This window comes from Emys orbicularis, chromosome 15, assembly GCF_028017835.1.
Source record: "Emys orbicularis isolate rEmyOrb1 chromosome 15, rEmyOrb1.hap1, whole genome shotgun sequence".
Lineage (NCBI taxonomy): Eukaryota > Metazoa > Chordata > Testudines > Emydidae > Emys > Emys orbicularis.
The window spans coordinates 15,297,948-15,308,306 of NC_088697.1; the positions used below are offsets into that span (position 1 = coordinate 15,297,948).

Sequence of the window (10,359 nt, forward strand, 5' to 3'; positions counted from 1 at the left end):
CCCCAGACAGTGTGGGTGGGTGGGGCAGGGGGGGGAGAGGCTTAGCAGTCTTCCCCTAGACTGGCCGGGGGTGGGGGCTTAGCAGTCGTCTCCAGGGTGGTCCGGGGGTGGGGGGAGGCCTCAGAGTCGCCCCTCGGAGAGTCGGGTCGGCGGCGGTGGTGGGTGTCAGGCTTTACAGCCAGCCTCCGGAGGGTGAGCGTCCTCGGACGCGATGCAGCCGCCGCAGAGAGGCAGCCTCCGAGGCTGGGAGCGGAGCACCGAGGCTGGGGAGAGGGGAGCAGGAGCCCGGGGGTGGGGGTGGGGGTGGGGGGCCTTCAGGACAACCGGTCAAGCCCCGGGAAGCGGCTGTAAAATTTTCAAAGTCCCCACCGGGACAACAGGTCACGCCCCGGGAAAAGGCTGTAAACGTTTCCGAGTCCCCACCGGGACAACAGGTCAAGGCCCGGGAGGCGGCTGGAAAATTTCCTAAGTCCCCGCTCGGCCACCAGGTCCACCCAGGTCTAGCAATGGGGTTGACCTGCCTGATGGCCGGTTAGTATCAACGTAGTCTTACACAGGAGGGCAGCTCTCAGGCCGGCCGGCTGCGGCTGACTCTGGGGCGGTGCCCGGTGCCCGGCAGCGAGGCGCGGGGGGGGGGGGGGGCGATCGACACAGGGCTTACCGGCCCCGGGGCCGGGGGCGCCTCCTGCGGCTTTGGGGGCCGCGGGTCCTCCGTGGCATCCAGGCCAGGCCTCTCCTGCCTGGCCGCCAGGGGATTCGGGGGCGGTCCCGTGGGCCGGCGGCCGGGCGCAGGGGGGTCGAGCAGTTTCGGGCGAGTCCGTCCCAGTCCGTCCCGGGCCCGGGGTCTCCCCCTGCGGCTTTGGGGGCCGTGGGTTCCCGCTGGAGGAAGCCACTGGGAGCTGGACACCCTCCGTAGGGCTCTCCAGGCCAGGCCTCGCCTGGGTGGCCGCGGGGGGATTCGGGGCGGTCCCGCGGGCCGGCGGCCGGGCGCAGCAGGGCCGGGAGGGTCCGGGCCAGTCCGCCCCATGCCCGGGGTCTCCCCCAGCGGCTTCGGTGGCCGTGGGTCCCCGGTGGGGCAAGCGGCGGGGAGCCTGACACCCGCCGTGGGGCCCTAAAGGCCAGGCCTCGCCTGGGTGGCCGCGGGGGGATTTGGGCCGGCGCAGGGGGGCCGGGAGGGTCCGGGCCAGTCCGCCCCATACCCGGGGTCTCCCCCAGCGGCTTCGGTGGCCGGGGGTCCTCCGTGGAGGAAGCCGGGTGGGTTTTGGGGGGATCCGGACCCCAGGCGCCCCGACCCAAGAGGGAGATTCCCAGGCGGTCACCAACTAAGCGTTGGATTTTTCACCCACTAACACCCTAACACGAGGGAGAGTCCAGCAGCCGAGAGGGCGTGGGGCCCTCGCGCTGCTTTTCTCGCCCCCCGTGCCCCGGGTGGTATCGAAGAAGGATGGCGGGAGAGAGACGGAGCCGGGCCCCCCTCGAACCCCCACCTTCGCCCCGCTTTTCCCGGTGTCCCATTATTTTTTACGTGGCGACGCGGCGCAGAGGCCGCCACCTCCTTCCAGGCAACCCGCTAGAGAAGAAGTCAGCGACCCAGACAGGGATGGCAGCAGGGGTTACTGAGGCTCCATCGAGAGGGCGGTACGAGGGTCCCACCGACGCCAAGGGCCACCCCACCTCCCGCGGCCCACGCCGCGTGGTGTGGTCCTGTGGGTGCGGTGGGGGGGACCGTGGTCCTGTTGGGTGCGGTGGGGGGAACCACAGCGAATCCCTGCTCGCTCTCGCAACCGTGTTTGGCCCTGCTGAGCCTCGCGGCTCCCTGGGTTTTTCGGACCCCTGGGTGGTCTGCCAGAACCACTCGACCTCGCATGGCGGAGATCTCGGCCAGACGGCCCCAGGCACGAAGGGCCGGGCACGTGCCCGGGCCGCCCCGAGGAGGGCAGTCCCCATCGGTCCCTGGATCCATGCACGCGAAAAGGAAGAGGGTACCGATCCGCCTGAACACCGGACGGCCCCGCGGTTGGGGTGCCAGCCCGCGAAGGGCCCTTCCCATCGCGAACGTCAGCGCCACATTGATCGGAGGGTGTGAGAGGACCGGGCCCCCCTCCCTCCTGGGGGTGCTGACATTCAGAGCTCGTGTCCCGGCCGCTGCGGGGCCCATGAGCTAAGAGCCGGGAAAAGCAGGCCGTCTCAGAGGAGGGCCGGGTTCCCTCCGCCGTCAAACTTGCCCATTCGCTCCAATGGGGTTGACCTGGTGGCCGAGCAGGGACTTTGAAAATTTTTCGGACTTGGAAAAGATTGTCATCCCTCTTCCTCCATGTTGACCTGGTGGCCGAGCGGGGTCTTTGAAAATTTTTCGGATTTGGAAAAAAAATTTTCAGCCCACTTCCTCCGGGTTAACCTGGTTGCCGAGCATCTCACCGTCCCCGGCCGCAGCGAGGGACTGCCTCCCGGCCGAATGGATCGAGCCCCTGGAAGTCTGGAAAAAATTTAACCCAACGCCTCCGAGGAGGGGACGCCCAGGGAAGAAGGGAGATCCGGGTTGACCTGGTGACCGGACGGCAAAGCGGCCACCAGGTATACCCGTTGGCAACCTACGGGTTGACCTGGTGGCCGGAAAGCGAATCGGTCACCAGGTATACCCATTGTAACCATGGGTTGACCTGGTGGCCGGGAAGCGAACCTGCCAGCAGGTGTATCCGTTCGATTCCATGGGTTGACCTGGTGGCCAAAAGGGGACTCGGATGGTTCCCCCCGGGGTATGCCTGCCTCGGCCCGATGGAACAGGGTCCAAACCAGGCGCGGTGGCGGGGCGTGGAACCGCTGGAACCGTTGACGGGTGGGGAATGGATCGGGCCCATCGGGACCGGGACCCAGTGTCACGGACTCACAGACCATGCCCACTCTTGGCCCCGTGCGGTCCGTGGGGGGTGCCCCTTTCAGGGCGACAGCCCTACTTGGGGTCCACTCTCTCTCGGGGTCAGGCCCCTCCACCTCCTTGAGCCGCACCTATCTGAGCCTTAGCCCGTCTGTGTCTGCTGTGGGCCCCCTCAGGGAGTCCACTCGCTCTGGACCGCCGGGGCCTCCACCCCCGAAGGGGTTGATGCAACCTTGTTCTCTAGACCGCAGTGACTGTCAGCCAGCATAAAACAGGAGGATTTGTTGAGAGTTGAACACAGCACAGGAAACTCTCAGGGCCTCAGGCCTGGGCTCCCTCAGCCCAGCACATCCCAGTCTCTCTGCATCCAGGTGGGCTCTGCCTGCTCCCCCTCTCCAGCCCAGAGCCCCCCTGCTCCCAGCTGGGCATCTGAGATCACCGGCCCCAGGCCCCGCCTCTGTCCATTGTCTTCTCTCCAGGTAAACAGGGTCGTAAACGGGGCCTCCTCTCCTTGCTTCTGTCCTCTGGCTGGAACCGGCTGGTTAGGTCACTGGGTCCTCACTCTGCAGCCCATTGTCTGCCCACTGGCCAGAACCGGCTGCGTCTCCTCAGCTGGGCCTCTGGGTCACCAGGTCGCCAGGTCACCGGTCGCTGGGGTATCCATCCTCCTGGCCATCGGCTGGGTCCCCAAGTCCTGTCTCCGGTCCTCTGCAAAACAAACTCCCTCTCCCCTCACCTCGTTAAACCAGTAACACCCAGGGAAACTGAGTCCCACCCTCTCCGCATGCAAACCATTGAAACTCCACAGAAAACAAGAAAACTCCCCACTTCGTCACACCCAGCCACCAGGCAAGCCGCCCTGGGCTCACCGTCCCTGGCCGCAGCGAGGGACTGCCTCCCGGCGGACAGGATCGGGCCCCTGGAAGTCTGGAAAAAATTGCCCCGATGCCTCCGAGGAGGGCTACCAAGGGAGGGGGCTCCAACGGCCTAAGGGAGATCTGGATTGATCTGGTGGCAGGACGGCAAACCGGGCACCAGGTCAACTCGTTGAATTCAATGGGGTGACCTGGTGGCCTGATGGCAAACTGGGCACCAGGTCAACCAGTTTAAACCCATTAGTTGACCTGGTGGCCGGAAAGCAAAGCGGCCACCAGGTCAACCGGTTGAAACCTATGGGTTGACATGGTGCCCGGAAGGGGACTCCGACGGTTTTCCCGGGGTATGCCTGGCCTGTCCCGACGGACAGGATCCGAACCAGGCGGGAGGAGCCGCTGGGACCATTGCGGGGGGGGGGGAGATGGGATGGATTGGGCCCACCAAGACCGGGACCCGGCTGCCAGACAAAACGCCCTGGGCTCACCCTCCCTGGCCGCAGCGAGGGACTGCCTCCCCCTTGGACAGCATCGGGCCCTTGGAAGTCTGGGGGAAAATTTCCATGGCGCCTCCAAGGAGAGCTACCCGGGCAGCCCAGGCCCTGTAGCCTGAAAAGGAAAAAAAGGATTGGGCCCACTAGAGACAGGGACCTGGCCGCCAGGCGGGCCGCCCTGGGTTCACCGTCCCTGGTCGCAGCGAGGGACTGCCCACCGGCTGACAGGATCGGGCCCACTGGAAGTCCAGGAAAATATTTTCCCCGACGCCGGGGAGTGGGGGGGAGGGCCTCTGATGGCCAGTCTGGGCCCCGGAGCTTGAAAATGAAAAAAGGATCTGGCCCGCGAGAGATGGGGGCCCTGCCACACGGGGCAGTCCAACCGGGGCTCGCCGTGCGGCAGGCCCGGGAGTCGGCAGGGGAAAGCGGGCGAGGAGGCGCGGAGCCGGGTGCCTACGGCCATACCGGACCGAACGCCCCCGATCCCATCCGATCTCGGAAGGTAAACCGCCCCGGGCCTGGCTAGTACTTGGATGAGTTACCGCCTGGGAATCCCAGATGCCGTAGGCAGCTTTTCCCGGTCCAAGCCAGCTCTCTCTCCTTTTCTGGGGAGGAAAAACAGGGGGGCGGGCAGGAAAGCCCCTCGTCGCTCCTGCCGAGTCGGAGGTCGCGGCCGCAGGTCATGGGTCCGGGCACCTGGGGGTCCAGCTCCCCCCAACACACACCCGGCTTCCTTCGCGGAGGACCCACGGCCACCGAAGCCACTGGGGAAGACCCCGGGCATGTGGCGGACTGGCCTGGCCCCTCCTGGACCCCCTGCACCCGGCAGCCAGCCCACAGGACCGCCCCGAATCCCCCCCGCGGCCACCCAGGCGAGGCCTGGGCTGGAGGGCTGGACGGCGGGTGTCAGGCTCCCCCCCGCTTTCCCCACTGGGGACCCACGGCCACCAAAGCCGCAGGTGGAGACCCCGGAGCCCGGGACTGACTCACCCGGACCCTCATGGATCCACTGCGCCCGGCCACCAGCCTGCAGGACCGCTCCGAATCCCCCCACGGCACCCCAGGAGAGGCCTGGCCTGGAGGACCCTACGGTGGGTGTCAGGCTCCGCCCCGCTTGCCCCTCTGGGGACCCACGGTCCCCAAAGCCACAGGGGGAGACCCTGGTCCCGGGACGGACTCGCCCGGAGTCACTCGCACCCCCTGTGCCCAGCCGTCGGCCCACAGGACCGCCCCGAATCCCCCAGTGGCCACCCAGGCAAGGCCTGGCCAGGCAGGATGGACGGTGGGTGTCCAGCTCCCAGTGGCTTCCTCCAGTGGGGACCCACGGCCCCCAAAGCTGCAGGGAGAGACCCAGGGCCCAGGACGGACTCGCCCTGAGTCAATCAGATCCCCTGCACCCGGCCGCCGGCCCGCGGGACCGCCCCGAATCCCCCCGCAGACACCCAGGCGAGACCTGGCCTGGAGGGCCCTATGGCGGGTGTTTGGCTCCCCCCTGCTTGCCCCACCGGGGACCCATGGCCCCCAAAGCCGCAGGGGGAGACCCAGGTCCCGGGACGGGCTCGCCCGGATTCGCTCGGACCTCCTGTGCCCAGCCGTTGGCCCGTAGGAGCGCCCCGAATCCGCTGGCGGCCAGGAAGTAGCGGCCTGGCCTGGATGCCACGGAGGACCCGCAGCCCCCAAAGTCGCAGGAGGCGCCCCCCCGCCCTGGGGCCGGTTAGCCCTGTCTTGCTCAGCCTCCCTGCGCCTCGCTCCCGGGACCGGGCACCGCCCCAGTGTCAGCCGCAGCCGGCAGGCCAGCCTGAGTGCTGCCCTCCTCTGGACAAACGTGAGATTACCTTGATACTTTTAAAGCAGTTGGGGAGCGGGGAGCACCAGCCCTGCATCTCAGACCAGGCCTGGCTCCCAAGGCCCTTCACAGAGCTCCCCCCGAGCCAGCTGCCCTTACCTCTGTCCCAGCACTGACTTCAGACACAGCTGCCTGCACCCTGCCACACACTGCCCGCCCACTGCGTTAGCCATGCCCACACCAGTTTAGCAGAGCCCTGGAGGGCCAAAGCATTGCCCCATCCATGCCCCATGCCTGGGCAGCAGGCAAGGGGGTGTCAGGATCCCAGGGGCCAACATGGAGTATCCCCTTTACACCAGCCCCCTGCCCCGGTCCCATCGCTACTGTGTTCCCCATGTGTCCCTGGCTCGCCCAGCTCACCCTATGCTCAGCAGGATTCAGAGCTGTGCGTCCCCATGGGCAGAGCAGAGGGACATCGGGACTCATGGGGGTGTGGTTCCCAGGCACCCCTAGAATGGCTAGCCCCCTCACTGAGCCAGGAGCTCCCTGGGATTTCAGATGGGTTTCAAGCCTTTACTCTCAGGCCTTCTCTGCATGGGAAAGTGGCATTAGTTTGACCAATGGGGCGAATTGAAACCGATGGAGTGAAAGTGGAGGAAACCCCATGTGGACGCTCTGATTTGGGTTTCAGAGGGGCTCGGGACAGACCAGTTCCAATCTGTTCCTAATCGATTTCAGGTAAACATCTTGGAGATCCAGAGACAGCTGCACAGGGTTCCTTCTTCCCCCCAGACTGGGTAGCTGCCCCCTCCCCCCCGCTGGGAGCAGCAGGGGCCCCCAGGAGCTGGGCTGTCGCTGCTGGGGTGGGGCTGCTAGGGGCCCCCAGAGCAGTAGGGCTTGGTATTATGAGATTCACTGGGCACTCCTCCCTGCTCGGGCTGTCTGCAGAGTCGGGCATCGTTGCTGCATCAGTCACTTGGGGAAGCTTCCCCTCTCACAGTGATTGGCTCAGGCTCTCTGCAGACTCAGGCAGTGTCGCTGTGTTGGTCACACTCAGGTTAGCGTGCCCCACTGAGGCAGATGGGGGCTCAGGCAGATGGGGGCTGTGTTGGCCACGCTTGGGCCATTTTTCAAGCTTTTCTTCACAACCACAAGCGCCCATCTGTACAGGGGAGAAGGGCGCTGCCCCACCGGGCATGGGTTTAAATCCAGGAGAGATGATCAGCCAGCCAAGGGGGCTGGATAAATACCCTGGGTAGATACTGCTCCATTTTCTCCCATCCCTCCCTGCTTGGTGCCCAGGTACATGCGGAGTTATACTGCCCCGCGGGCAGCTCAGGGCAAGCCGGTGCCCAAGGAACTGGAGAGGTGAGTGGCTTGTGAGCTCCCTGGCTGAGGGGCTGGAGGCGTTCACTCTCATACTGGGGACCACACGGGAGCCACCCGTAGCGAAGCCGGGGCCGGGCTGTAGGGCCATGCTGTGTGCCAGGGAACAGAGCTCGCCAGGCAGCTGAAGGGCAGGGAGTCTGGGTTCCAGCAGCAGGAGCAGCACCCCATCCTAAAGGCAGTGTCAGCCCTTCGCCCCCAGCTCACACTCCCCGCCTTCCGCTTCTGGCTGGGCCCCGTTGGCCAGGCTGCCCCACCCCAGTGTCTGTCCTCTCTGTGGTCAGATCCCACTTGCAAACCCCCTCCCCTCTCCCCCGCAGCACTCCTCGCGGCTGGTGCGGGGTGAAGCCCGGGGCGGAGCTGCACGGCTGGTCTGGGGGACGGGGACAGAGCCGGCCCTGTGCAGCGCCGAGCACACTGGCAGCGCTCGGTAAAGAATCCACTGGGAGCCCCTCAGCCCCTGGCTCGTGCCCTTCCCTTCGTGTGTGTGTGGGGGTGTCACTGCACAAACAGCCCCTCCCTTGCCCCAGATCCCCGTGTTAAAGTGCATTTGCCAGCAGCAGGAGAAATGCTTGGAGCGCATCCTGCTGGACTTGCAGAGCTCCCAGTGCAGCGCCTCCGCACACGCCTCCGCGAGCCTGCATCCCCGTGGGCCAGGTCACAACGCCACTCAGGTTGGGGGCCCTCTCAAATGGGGGCCAGGGGGGCAAACTGCCCCTTTGCCCCGAAGATGGGAAATGTTCACTTAAACTGGGACTGGGGTTTGGACCAACCAGCAGGACCGTCCCGACACCCGGGACTGTCGGGAGACCTGAAATTGCAGTGGGTCAGCAGCATCTTTGCATGGAGGGCGGGTGGATTAGTGATTCTATGAGGGAACCAGGACTCCTGGGTTCTATTTGCAGCCCTGTTGCTGATGGGCTGCGAGCCCTTGGGCATCATGTTCCCTCTCTGCATCCCCCACATTGTCCCATGTGAAGGGGGCAGGAGTCTCCCATCCTTGTGCGCTGGCCTAGCTAGGCCTCAGCTGCCCTGTCATGTAGGCTGAGGTGTTGTGGGTGCTGTGGGGGTCAGAGCTGGGCTCCATGGCTTTGGGAGGTGATAGATTGCTAGCACTCTGTGTCTACCACTCCCACGTACTGTGCTATCAGGGGGTGTTACACTGGTCTATCCCCAGCCCCTAAAATTCAGTTACACCACTGCGACCCAGCATCCCCGTGCGCCACTACGACCCAGCTCGTGCACACAGGCCTGTTTAGGTCTTTTCAGCTCAGGATCAGGTACTGGCCTGTGAGATGGAGGCTCAGAGGAAGGGGTTTGACTAGAACAGACTAGGGCCCACATTTGTCATAGAGTTTGATACAGACGCCCCTCCCCCCTAGCATCTGAGCACCTTGTACAGTAACTCCTCACTTAAAGTCGTCCCAATTAGGGTTGTTTCGTTGTTACGTTGCTGATCAATTAGGGACCATGCTCATTTAAAGTTGTGCAATGCTCCCTTCTAACGTTGTTTGGCAGCCGCCTGCTTTGTCCACTGCTTGCAGGAAGAGCAGCCTGTTGCAGCTAGCTGGTGGGGGCTTGGAACCAAGGTGGACTGGCAGCCCCCCATCAGCTCCCCCACTCCCCTAAGTTCCCTGTGCAGCAGCTGCCCAGCAGGCTAGCAATTGCAGCTGTCCTCCCACCACTGCCATGTGTTGCTCCTGCCCTCTGCATTGGAGCTGCTCCCAGAGACTCTTGCTTGCTGTACGGGGGGATGGGGGGGAAGTAGAGGGGGGCTAATGTCAGGGTGTCCTGCACCCCGCTTACCCCATCTTCCATAGAGCATGGGGGACACAGGGAGCTTCCAGGCAACTGGGGTCTGGTCTCAGCTTGCTGATCTAATTAACAAGGCAGTGTACTTCTAACCCCACTCTTCATATTTAAAGGGGAAATGCACATCTCTCTCTCTCTGTCTCACACACACACACACACACACACACACACACACACACACACACGGTGTGTGTCTGTCCCTGTCTGCCCTCCCTCCTTTCCTGCTGCCTTGTAGACTGTGGGAGTTAACCCTTGAGGGCTCAGCCCAGCTCCGAGAGCACAACTGCCAAAGCAAAAATCCTGCCCCTGTAATTGTGCTGCCCCAAGCACGTGCTTGGTTTGCTGGTGCCTGAAGCCAGCCCTGGCTCAGCCAATTGCTAGTTCATCATTTAGCAGCAAGGCATTCCCTGGGAAATACAGTAACTCCTCACCTAAAGTTGTAAAGTTCTGTTCCTGAAAAATGCGACTTTAAGCGAAACGATGTTAAGCAAATCTAATTTCCCCACAAGAATTAATGTAAATGAGGGGGTTAAGTTCCAGGGAAATTTTTTTCACCAGACAAAAGACTAACTGGTCCAGGGTTAACTTGTTGCTAATGTAGCCTCACACTCTACAAGGCAGAAGGAATGAAGGGAGGGGAGACAGCATAGCAGAGAGACACCCCCTGTGTGTGTGTGAGAGAGAGATGTGCATTTCCCCTTTAAGTATGCTGACCCCTGTCTTAAGTACACTGCCTTGTTAATTAGATCAGCAAGCTGAGACCCACACAGCTGCTGCCAGGAAGCTCCCTCTGTCCTGAGCCCTGTCCTGTGTCCCCCCTGCTCTATGGAAGATGGGGTAAGTGGGTTGCAGGAGCACGGGGACACCCAGACATTAGTTCCTTCTTCCTCCCCCCCCAGCAAGCAGGAGTTTCGGGGAGCAGCTCCAAGGCAGAGGGCAGGAGCAGCACATGGCAGTGGGGGAGGGACAGCTGAACTGCCGGCAATTGATGTACTGCTGGGTGGCTGCTGCACAGGGAACTTAGGGGAGCAGGGAGCTGATGGGGGGGCTCTCGGTCCACCCTGGTTCCAAGCCCCCACCAGCTAGCTCCACTGGGCTGCTCTTCCTGCAACCAGTGGACAAAGCAGGCGGCTG

General features: G+C 63.8%; 1 pseudogene; it reads left to right on the forward strand.

Annotated features, from left to right (window-relative positions):
* Window positions 1-4,692: 4,692 nt before the first annotated feature.
* On the forward strand, window positions 4,693-4,811 carry LOC135889603 (5S ribosomal RNA; annotated as a pseudogene).
* The last annotated feature ends 5,548 nt before the right edge of the window (window positions 4,812-10,359 follow it).